The sequence below is a fragment of the Rhinichthys klamathensis genome, unplaced genomic scaffold (assembly GCF_029890125.1).
Source record: "Rhinichthys klamathensis goyatoka isolate OS25496 unplaced genomic scaffold, OSU_Roscu_1.1 h1tg000296l_1, whole genome shotgun sequence".
Lineage (NCBI taxonomy): Eukaryota > Metazoa > Chordata > Actinopteri > Cypriniformes > Leuciscidae > Rhinichthys > Rhinichthys klamathensis.
The window spans coordinates 2709218-2722161 of record NW_026606815.1 but is presented as its reverse complement, the minus strand read 5'-3'; the positions used below and the strand labels follow the sequence as shown (position 1 = coordinate 2722161).

The 12944-nt window shown below is 36.3% G+C and overlaps 2 protein-coding genes across 2 annotated transcripts in view; both read right to left on the bottom strand.

The window, feature by feature from the left end:
* tmem8b (transmembrane protein 8B) overlaps positions 1–12944 on the bottom strand; it is a 171442-nt gene that overhangs the window by 37131 nt on the left and 121367 nt on the right. The gene's annotated exons all lie outside the window — the stretch shown is intronic.
* Positions 1–12944, bottom strand: part of tars1 (threonyl-tRNA synthetase 1) — a 157092-nt gene that overhangs the window by 98075 nt on the left and 46073 nt on the right. The window lies entirely within an intron of this gene.

Below are 12944 nucleotides of genomic sequence, written 5' to 3'. Positions count from 1 at the left end.
ACATACCTCTCCAACGAACGGCCATTCTGCTGCAAGTTGAAGAGTCTGTCTTCAGCCATCATGCTTGTCTTTTGGTCGGTTCTTCTGTTACGGTCGGGTGTAGGCAGGAAGCACGAGGAGATCAGGATTTCCAAAAACAATATACTTTACTTAATGAATCCAAACTCAAACTGATACAGGCAGGCAAAGGATATACAGGAAACATACACACACCTTTCACAAACGAGAACCGACAAGGAGTGAGGGAGAACACAGGGTTTACATACACAGAGAACGGATCATGGGAACAAGACACAGCTGGGGCAAATTAACTAGAAACAGGTGAAGGAACTGAACACAAACGAGGAGCGGGAAAACTGAGATACAGGACTGAACCAAAACACAATGCAGGGGGAAACACAGGACACACATGTAACACTAAGTGAGTGCCATCTGAAATTTTCTTCTTGATCATTTTTATCAAGCTTGTATGTTTATGTTCAGTTATTTCACTTTAATGGGAATGAAAATTTCCTATTAATTGTCATTAAAGTGAAATTACTGAACTTAAATATACGAGCCTGATAAAAATGCTCATTTTTAGAAGAAAATTTCAGGTGGCACTTAGAGGCTTTTGCATCTGAAGTCTTCATATATATATAAGGCTTAGTTATATTTGTTTTATATTTATATGTTTTAAATGTTTTTCTATTGGTTAAATTTATAACCCCGTCTATATAAAATATATATAAAAAATAAATGCATGAATATTAGCCTATAATATAAAAATAACCATGTGCTGAGAAATTCTAAACTATTCCAGTTTGTAATATCTAGCAAGCTTTAGTCATCCATCACAGCAAATCTATGGCATTGTCTCTTCCTGTATAAGGCCTGACAGCTTTACACAATAGACAATGAAAAACAAGAGCCACTGTCTGTGACATATAAATGTCTGCAACCATGTAATCTGAATGAACCAAGAGTGTCTCAAACACAGGCTTTTTTTGAGCCAGTGTTTTTAGTAATCAGTACAACAGCAACTGAAATTTCCTGGCTTCTCTTTTGCTCGATCTTTAACGTGGAGTGCTTTAATGTCAATGCTGTGCCAAGCACCTGTGTTGAGCTGGCCTCAGACCAGACCCCAATCAGGGATTTAAGTTTTTAACAATGACGGATGACCAGCTGAGTTCACTCAGGCCAGCTCTTGGCTGTCATTCAAGACGGTTTAAAAATTAACAGCCCACAAAAAAGTTTCCTTCATGCATTTCAAAACTGTACTGACCACAATGGTTGACAGATCTGCCGTCAAATGTTAAAGCCACATCTACCGTAATATTGGCATTCATTAGACAGGGCAACACCTGATAAGTAGAAAGAAAAATGCAGAGAAAATGCAGACAAAGTAGCAATATTGTATCTAAAATATAAGTTACTCAAAATGTAAATTCTTATTTATTGAACTGCTGTATAAAGAAAGTATCACACATGCAATCATGTTGCTTTCCCAATTAGAAATAGGGCTGTCAGTTATTAACGGCGTTAACGCAAACCCATTTTAACGCGATTCATTTTTTTAACGCGAGATTAACGGTCTTTTTGGCCTAACAAACTTTTCACATGCTTTTGCAACAGGACGCAGCTGCGCTATGAAACCCATTGATTTCAATGGCTTGCGCCGCGCGAGGACGTTTTGTTGCTTCGTCGACAAAAGCGCAAGAGCAGCGGCGCGCACACCGCGGTCAAAATTCAAAATAGTTCAACTTTTGCTGCTGTGACGATTACCAGCGCGGCCAATAGAAACTTTTTGGCATCCAAAAAGTTTTGAAAACTGGCGTAGCGCCGCGCATTTCCGCGTCCTGTCTGAAAGCACCAGATCTAGCTAGACCAGAAACACACTTGTTGCGACTGCGGGCCAGCCAAATAGTAGGTTAATGTTACGTTTTGAGTGGATGACGAGCGCGAGACGCCGAAATGGATGCCAATAAGATTCTGCATTAAAAAAGTTTACTTTTAAAAAGCTGCCAAATGGTCCCATTGACAAGACCAAAGTGATCTGTGTGTTTTGTCGTTGTGAACTGAGCTATCATCGCAGCACGTCCAGTCTGAAATACCACTTGATGATGGCCAAGCACACACACACACAGCTGATGCGAATTCTCCCTCGTCAATATCAGGACCTTGTCAGTATTTCTTTCACCCTTTTATTGATGGACAGTGTTACATTGTGTGAGATTATTTGCTCCAAGTGAGAATTTTTTTTGTGTGAAATTGAACACAGTATTGTCAATGTTGTTTTCAATAAAAAAACATTTGCACAAAGCAAGCCGATCCACTTTTTCATGAGCATTAAAATTAGAAAAAATAATGGGACAAAAAGAAATCAAGAGACATTTAGAATAGATAAAAATGTGTGATTAATTGAGATTAATCGTGAATTAAAGGTGCAATGTGTGATATTTCTGAGGATATATTGACATAAATGCAATATAAGATCCATAACTATGTGTTCAGTGGTGTATAACCTTACTCAATGAACCGTTATGTTTTTATTACCTTAGAATGAGACATTTATATCTACATAACCGCGGGCACCCCCTTCTATGAAGGTCGACATATTGTGACGTCGTTTCTACCGTAGCCGACAGCGAACAAACAGCGCTACAGAGCACGTTTCGTCACTACCTTGAAAGAGAAGCCGCAGAAAGCTAGAAGCATAGACACCGTGAGTAGTGACTTTTCCCTTGTCAGTGGTGTAAAATATGTAGTTGGATTGTTTCATGTAACTTAGTTCTTCTCCCTCGCTGTGTTATGGCTTTGACAATCAGCTGATTAGTACTATTGACCGTAAATCAGTAACATTACAGGAGTCACTACCCGTCGATCGCGGTCGACAAGTCGATCTTGGAAGCATTTTAAGTCAATCGCGAAGAGTTTTGAAAACCAGAGAAAAAAAACTGTATTTGTATTCATTATTATTTATTAATTTGAGTGTAGTAAATAGTGTCTAGGGGAGAAATGTGCTGGTTACTTACGTTCGTGAGACAATCAGCTGATTACTATTATTATATTATATATTTTAATTATATACTTTGTAAACTTTATCCATGATGTGGTTTTATAATGGACTGTGGTACAGAAACAGTGACAATGTTACACACTCTTGGCTTACTCTGGCTATTCTCTGCTGTCTCAGATGACGATATGTTTGTCCTGTTTTAGCCACCGTAGCTTCTTCGAAAGGGAGGGGTGAGCAGTGGACTGAGCCATTAGTGCAACTCGCAACCGAACCGCTTGATGCCGCTAAAACCTACACACTGCACCTTTAACTATGACATTAATGCGATTAATCGCAATTAAATATTTTAATCGTTTGACAGCACTAATTAGCACTCTTGCTCTTGTGATAATGCTTAAATATCAATTAAACTAATACATCAATATAAATATAAAATTAAGTAGGACTTTTCATTCTGCTGACTGTGCTTAAATGTTAGCCAAACTGAAAGCATTATATGCTGGCAGAGTAAAATGGCTGAATTACATCTATTTAAGGCAAGCACAGAGAGCTTAATAAGCTGAAGAACAAGGAAGGAAGAATGACACCCAGATGGGAGGAAAATCAGATTTAAAAATACACTCTCTGTGTCTCTGCTCTCCAAAGCTGATGGGGTCCAGTTATTTAGATCTGTTTCAGCTCTTTTCATGTGACAGTACTCTGAACTTTTTTCAGCTTTTCATCTTCAGTCAATGGAGTATATAAAAAAAGAAAAAAAGTAATTTAACTGCAAAGTCTTTCAACTGCAGTGCCATTAGAAACAGGCTAGGTTCCCAAAGCACTATAAAACATTAGTCGCACATAAGTACTTAATCTCTACGGCAAGTATCCCAAAAGCATTGTTTCCTAAGCAGTGAGTGATTTTTTTTTGTAAATGGATAAGAGCCTCTGACCACTCGTAACCTATTACTTGAAGTTGAGAACTTTACACTTACTTTTGCAGTTTATTGGGGAAAAGGGACAGAAATACATCTTTATTATTGCAAAGTTACTGTATACTATATTCAAGAATAAAAAGTGTTGGTAAAAAAAAAACTATTAAAGCAATATTATACAGTCATACGCATGTCACACGATATGTTTCAATTTGCATAAAGACAACAGGGTATGACTTTGTAAATGCCTAATCTAAATGCCTGACTTTGTAAATGCCTAAATAAAGGGATGATAAATTATCTATAATAACAATAATGATATTAATATTCGTTTTATTGTAATTAACCCTTTCATGCATAGTGGTCACTAAAGTGGACAGCTATTAAAAAAGCATTTTCTTGAATTTGCAAGGGTTTTGATGGCAAAGTTGCACATCAATCTCTTCAGTGGACCCTGGTGCATGATCCTATACATTGCAACCAAGTTGCAAGCCGTTGTGTTTAGAGTTTTTCCCCCTCCAAGCCAAGATGGCCAATGGTCAGTCAGACATGCCAAGTTGCTCCGGAATATCCACCCATTCCTTCTATCCTAGGAGACTCTTGTAGGTAAAAAAAAATATTGCAGCATCAAGCAATATCTAATGAGTCATATGACAGTAAAATTTTCTAAGTTTTGATTTTAGATTGGGAGATAAATCTGATTAATCACCTGTCCACTGTAGTGGACCTCATGCATCAATGGCTATATTTCAGCTATAATTCATACTTAAACTGTGAATATTGTTTTTGAAAATACTTAATCTGCAGTGACTTTTTTTGACTGTAAATAAATGTATTTGTATTATTAGAATGTTAATTTCATTGACATCGAAAAAAGTTATGTGATTACATCATTTATGTGACTTATGTATTACTTTACTCATTTCATCAAAAAAGTAATCTAATTACGTAATGCATTACTTGTTAGATCAAAAAGTTATCTGTTTACGTAATGAATGTTGCTTGTAATGCATTTATTTACTCGTAACATCAAAAAGTAATATGATTACGTAATGCATGTTACTTGTAATGCATTACTTTACTTGTTAGATCAAAAAGTAATCTGATTTCGTAATGTACGATATTGTAATGCTTTTCTTTACTCGTAACACTAAAAAGTAATCTGATTACGTAATGCATGTTACTTGTAATGCGTTTCTTTACTCGTAACAACAAAAAGTAATCTGATTACGTAATGCACATTACTTGTAATTAATTACTTTACTTGTTAGATCAAAAAGTAATCTGATTAGGTAATACATGTTACTTGTAATACATTACTTTACTCGTAACATTAAAACAAATCTGATTATGTAATGCATGTTAATTGTAACACATTACTTTACTTGTAACATCAAAAAAGTAATCTGAATGCGTTATGCATGCCCCAACACTGCTAATTTCAGATGAGATTGAAAAATACGTATCGCTAGGTTTTCTCAGAAGAGGCCTATGCTAGAAATGTGTCCATCTTGAACATAATCAGAATTATCAGCTAATAAGGGTGAATTGACATACTCCTCCACACTGGAGGGAGCATCTGAGTGGTTTCCACAATTGTACCTTGACAGGCTGTAGAAATTTCTGATGGAGTCACGTCCTCCTGTTCTGATATCAAAGATACACGAAGTGCAACTTGTATGAAGTTCAATTGCCTTTGCAATATTTCGGATTTATATTTTTTTGTATATATTTTATAGTTTTCACATGATTTGATATAATTGTATTGATTAGCTTGTTAAATACACATGCTTTATCTGTTTGATTATTGTATTATGTTTAATATAGTATCTCTTCAGTTTAAACCATAAATGCATGCTGTGCACTCAAGTGGACACCTGAAAATCTCTTTGGAAAATTTGTAAAAAAAACAAAAATTAAAAATCAAATCTTGTTTTTCAAGAGCAATAAAAACACATAGGGAAAAAATCCTGACTGAGGTTATCATAATTCATGCATGAAAGGGTTCTTCTTATTTATCATTATTACTATTATATTATACAAGGAATATGAAACCCTGCAACAAACCCTCTCATGCATACATAAATAAATAACAATGACATTTAAGTGAGCGTCTCCTAAACACAAACCTTCAAAAGGACAGTCATACTGTGTGTAATTACACAACATACAATAACTTCTACTTAAATGGTTAGTTCACCCAAAAATTAAAATTCTGTCAGTAATGACTCACCCTCATGTCGTTCCGAACCCGTAAGACCTTTGTTTATCTTCGGAACACAAATGAAGATATTTTTGATGAAATCCGAGAGGTTTCTGACCCCCCATAGAATTCAACGTTATTACCACTATCAAGGCCCAGAAAGGTAAAGAGATTGTTAAAATAGTCCATGTGACTACAGTGACGAGAATACTTTTACAACTTTATTTAACAATTTCTTCTCTTCTGTGTCAGTCTCTGACAAAGTTTGTGACGTACAAAAAAATACACAAAGTATTCTCATCGCTTCATAACATTAAGGTTGAATCTCTGTAGACACATGGACTATTTTAACAATGTCTTTACTACCTTTCTGGACATTGAAAGTGGTAATAATGTTGCAGTCTATGGGGGTTTCAGAAAGCTCTCGGATATCATAAAAAATATCTTCATTTGTGTTCTGAAGATGAACGAAGGTCTTATGGGTTTGGAAGGACATGAGGGCGAGTAATTCATGATAGAATTTTCATTTTGGGGTAAACTAACCCTTCAACATGTTTACATATAGGTGGCCTTTCCATTGAAAAATAACAAACAATATCAAAATGTGATTTGCAACATTATATGCATGTCTAGCAGCAATCAATAGTTCCTGTAGTGAATACTTAAATTCTATTTGCAATATGTTTAACCTTGCCAACTAATTACAAATATGTTATTTTGTTTGTCCTCCTGAGGCTGACATTTTTTTGTTACTAAACCTTTGTTTTTAAAATGTCTTCTGAGGGACCCGGTACATTCACTAGCTGCCTTCAGACTTGAAGGGCGTAATTACCTCAGGAGCAAGAGCACTTGGTTCCAGTAGAAATCATTTAAGACCTGACGGCAGGCCTGAGTCTGACTTGACCTCAAACTGTCCATGAGAGCCACTCAGAGCAGCCGGAGAGGGGAACAATTCAACACACACGCACGCACACATGCACGCACGCACACACACACGCACGCACGCACGTACGCGCGCGCACACACACACACACACACACACACACACACACACACACACACACACACACACACACACACACACACACACACACACACACACACACACACACACACACACACACATCCTCTGGCCAGTACTGCAGCTCATTAGCTCAACAGCCTGGCTCACCTCTCCCCTCTTGGCTTTCTGTCAGGAGTACATGTCTGCTTGAGGACAAACTCATGAGATGAGGGGACTCTGTGTGCATGTGGTATGTCAGAGAAGCTGCGGGTTAAACCATTTACAATTAAGCAGGTCTAAAAATTCACATTTCACATTGTTACAAAATAATAAATGTTCAAATAAAAATCTTTTTTTTTTTTTACTTTCTATCAAAGAATACTGAAAAATGTATCATGGTTTCCATACAAATATTAAGCAGCACAACTGTTTTCAATTTCTAAAGGGTCATGTGACGCTGAAGACTGGAGTAATGATGCTGAAAAATGACGCTGAAGACTGGAGTAATGATGCTGAAAATTCAGCTTTGCCAACACATTATATTTTTAAAATATATGCAAAAAGAAAATGGTCATTTTAAATTGTAATAATATTTCACAATATGTATTTTTAATCAAATAACTGCAGCTTTTGTGAGCATAAGAGACTTCTTACCGACTCAACATTTTGAACGGTAGTGTTTATGTAATGAAAAGATAGAAAACTCCATCTCTAGCAATGTGATCAAATGTGAAGACATTCATAGTAAAAATGACAAGTTATATGTGATGTCATTCATCACATATATTAAATACCACTTAATAACAACACAGCCTTGTTTCATCATATTCCTGTTTATCATATGGAAATGTAATAACAGTTCTAGCAGATCTTGCTGTTCTGAGTAAATTAAATTAAAGTCTGAATGTGGTATGTGATTCATATCATTTGAGTGACCATATATTCAACATCTTATTGACTAGAGGCTTTCCATACGATCAGCAGACACACTGCGACTTGGGAAATCTCCATGCAGTGCCTTCAGGCACATCATATCTAAAATCATTATCTCGGCAGTACAGGGGCTCAGTGCTATTATATCAGTTTTTTTTTTTTTAAATTGAGACATTTCATAAAAACAAGCCTGTAATGCAACCTGTGCTGCTGCAGATTTCTTTGGCCCCCTGAGTAATTGTCACTCTCATTTCATTAAAAGGCCATTCCTATTTTTGAGATTTTTTTCAAAGCTGCCACTCTGAGTGGATCCTGACATGAGGACAAACCATTACTTCATCATTAGGGGTCGAGCACCAAAGCTGCTATGAAATTTCTTGTATTCGCTAGTACTCTTATTATTGTTCTCCTGCCCAATGGGAGCCACTAGAACTGTTTAGAGAGCTGTTGTGATATTTGGCTCACTGGAGTGGTCTTGAATAATCTCCAAAGCAAATTTAGGGTCTTCCACTGTTACCCTGTAGTGCCACTATCAGTTCAAAAATGCACTATTTTTATTAAATTTTTATTTATCATTCAACCCCATTTTTTTTAATTTCTCTTTCCGTGATGATATTAATGAACTCCTTAAAGTAATAATAAATAAATAATTTTCCACCTATAAACTGTCCAATTTGAACTAAAACTCAAAGATCAGAATTTAGACCATGCTGCACATGTATCTCAGTATGATTTGGTCTGTCCTTGCGCTACCATGGTCTCCCATGTCCAGAAGGTATCTGACCAGTGCAATTTTGCACCTAGTGGTAAAAAGACATTTGAATGAATCTAATCATTTTTCCTTCAAAAATCATTCTTTTGGCCTCTTTAGGGCTTTCACACTGCACTTAACTTCGGGTTATCGACATTCTAAATTCCGCTTTTAATTCTGCTTTTAATTTAGGATAAGAATGTATTTAACTATTCAAAAGCCATTTTATGTGTTTTGGGTTATGAGAATTACAACAATACCCCATTTATAATTTTCAGCCAATGCATTGCGGCAATTCGTTGGCCTATTAAAATGAAGGATTGGAGAGATCCTATGCTCCGTAGTCTAAGGGCTACTTCTAGAAATTCTCAAATTTGGCTCATGACATTAAGACCACTATAATGAAATATAATGGAATCTTTTTCTTTGTTCAAAACCATGCTATCACAGCAACAGCTATACTGGGGTGTGCTGACTCGATGTTCTATGTCTCTTTGGGCAGTGTGATGAGGTTGTTAAAGATCTATGTTGGAGGTCAGGAGGCTGTTAGTTCAAATCCCACATGTGGTGACTCTTGAAGCAGTCTTGTTTCGTTCTTCCCTTTCAGTTATGTGTCGTGGTGAGTGCATGTTTTTTTTCTTAATGATGCAGTCGGGAGTGGAAACTCAGGAATGTGAAGGGCATCGAGGTGAATCGAGGACTGATCGGATGGACCCTTTCTAACAAACCAAGATAAATAATGCAAACCTGTGGACATTTACCCGTTGTGTGCCTTTCTGACAGTGCAGTCATGTTATTTCCCCCCAACTGTGTTCTGCTTTAGAAGATTCTAGGAAAACTCAGCCGGGAACTATTCCTCCATAATATACTTTGTGCTAGAATTCAGTTTCCAATTGTCTGCTCTGTCCAACTTTCTGATGACTTGCCCTGAGTCCTGGAGAGGCCAGGTGCCTGCCGGTAGGAACAGGAATGGCTCCTATTAAGCCTGGTGCTCATAAACCTGAGTTACAGCAATGGAGCAGACATCCATCATCTAGCTGTCTTATCAAGATATTTCCCTGATGACAGCATATGGCTAGAAAACGGAAATCATTTACTTTACGACCATGGCACCCACTCATGGGGCTTGTCTGTAGTCTACCTTAAAAAAAAAAAAAAACGTAAAATACCCTGGCCGGCCAGTAAAAGACAAAACTTAATCTACCTTCCAAAGTGCTGGTTGGAGAAATTGAATCTTCTCCTCCATAACCCATACCATTTTAGTTTAAATGGTGGAGCAGAGACAGTCAATATAAACTTGATAAGCAGCTCACTACTGTTTTTTATTATTATTATTATTATTTTTAGTTAACTGGATCTTAACAATCAACAATAGAGGGAACTTTCTGATGTTAAGTTCCTGACCTGAGAGGAATTTTCTGGACTCAGTTAAGGTCAGTCGACAGCATTTGTGGCTTATACATACATATAAATGGAAGTGGATGGGTCCAATACATAAATGTTAAAATACTTACTGTTTGTAAAATGTTTACGTTACGGCAAATACTGTTAGCCACAAGACATAAACAATATGTATGTCAAAATTATTTCAATGTGATTTTTTAAAAGAAATTAAAACTTTTATTCAGCAAGGATCCATTAAATTGATCAAAGTGACACTACATACTTTTAAATTGTTACACAAGCAATTCGCGGACAGCTTTCTTTGCACATGAAATCCCCTATATGCCAGCAAACCAACGAGAACGCGGAACAATGATGACGATGCATAACAACAGAGCGTAGGCGCCAAAGTGGTTTTGGATTCAGTTAACCCCACCATAACTGGCAAAGATTTGAAGACGTTTGGCAAATAAATAAATAAATGACGGACAGTTACATACGTATTACCAACATTTTATTATGCAAGCTTTATATTACACATCAAATGACAAGGGAATTTGTAGTCATTTATAGTATTAATATCAATTAGAGAGTCCACAAACTCATTCACTCAAATGGCTTGGCTATGGAGAGCATTTGCAGCTTATATGAACTGCACGCTCTGCTGTATATCCAATTCTACAACTTCGTTATTATGAAAACGTAATGGCATCATGAAACCTAAACCATCTGCAAAAATGATTAAAAGAGAATTAATGCTTTTATAAAATTATAAGCTTCACATTTCGGCTTTTAAATCCTCTAAAAAAGTAAAAATGGAGGTTATGAGAGGCACTTACAATGGAAGTAAATGGGGCCAGTATATTTAAAAAACATGTTTTTGTGGTAATGAACAAATTCTGTCAACAGAGCTTAACTTGTATTGAATCCAGAATATTACTTTAACCAAAGTATGATATTGTATATCTTTACTGTCTTGAAGTCAAATTCGTATAATGCTCTCAGACACTGAATTTTTTATAAGAATCACCTACTCTGGGAAACAGAAATGGGGCCATTATGTGATGACTCTTCACACCAATGCATTCGCAGGCATTTAAGCTGTCAAGAAACCTGTTTCCAAGCTTCATCACCAGCGATCATCCCCTCCCTCCTCAGCAATACAGTCATATAACCGCTCAGCCATCTCACAGCATTCACTCTCACTGCCAAACATCACACCTTTCAGCTACTGAAAGCCTCATATGTGGCTTTTTAAAGTAACCTTTGCCACGAGAGCTCATTCTTCTCTCCTTTTCCTGTTCGGTGCCATTCAGGGAAACATCCATTAAATGCAGCAATAAAATCTAAGAGAGATGGAGGCTGTTGAGAGAGATGTGGCCTTCAACACACTTTAATGTTTCACTGGAGGCATGACATATCAACTAATGAATAGGTCCATGTTCGTCGTCTGTTTGTTTAGAAGTGTGGACTTGGCATATCAACTTATAAGGAGTTTTTAATGATACACAAATGAAGGCAAATGCACATTATCAACAACTAGAAGCCAACACTTTTCACCAGACACCTGAGACGAAAAAGCATGGTGACATTTGCAACCAACCCCCTTTTAGTTTTACACCTCTCATGCTGTGAGAACAGGCTCACACTTGCTAACATTTGATATTAATCAGGCTATGGTGAAATTAGTCTCTGCCATCCACAAGAATTTAGCTGAAGAGCTTCTGAGTCGTAACCCCAAGTTAAATGCCATATGGGCTCTGAGTTTTAGTAGAAATGTAAAGATCTGAATTATTCATAATCCTTTAAACACCTTAGAAGTTCCTGAGTGACTCCATCAAAGGTATAGGGCAGGGCACCAGAGTCCCAATGGGTATTTGAGCACCGACCGTCTGATCTTTCCAGCAGATGGAAGAACATCATATTAAAGATATTAATTTCAACAGCAAAATCAATATATACTGTGTATATATATATATATATATATATATATATATATATATATATACACACACACACACACACACATATATAAATACTGTATATATGCAGAATGAAGACTAGCTTCCATAGTATTATTTATGGCACTGAAATTGCTGAAGCTGAAAGTACCAAAGATGTTTTATAGGATGCTAGTGATAATTGTAGAAATTTATGTTTATAAAAAAGAAAGATTCAGGACAATAAATAATACATAAAGCAAAAGCTCTGCTATTCTGCCATTTTGAGTAGAGTTATGCTTTTTTGATGGATTTTAGGCTAGTGTAATACGCTCACAGATTAAAGGGTATTACAGATTTACGAATGCATTCGCTTTGCTAAGAATCATGGTGGCTGGTACAAGGTAATCCATTCTAACATGAAGTAAACATTTCAGAAGGTAAAATAAAAAAGAATAGTAATAATAATAATGCTCTGAATGCTTTGAATGTTTATATCCAGGTAAAAAAAAAAAACACAGTAAGAATGTAAAAGAGTGAATGCAGTATTCCTGTAGCTTAAATGGTGCTAGCAACGCCAAGGTAATTGGTTCGATTCCCAGGAAATGCATGAACTAATTAAATGCAATGTAAGTTGCTTTGGATAAAAGCATCTTCCAAATGCATAAATGTAAATTTACTAGCTAATACTATAGCTAACATCACGTAAGAGTCTAACACCGCTTTATGTTTCCAGTTTTAAAGAATATCTATTGGATGATAATTTACAATTAAAATTTTTGGCATACATTTACTAAAATTTTTTTTTTATATATATAT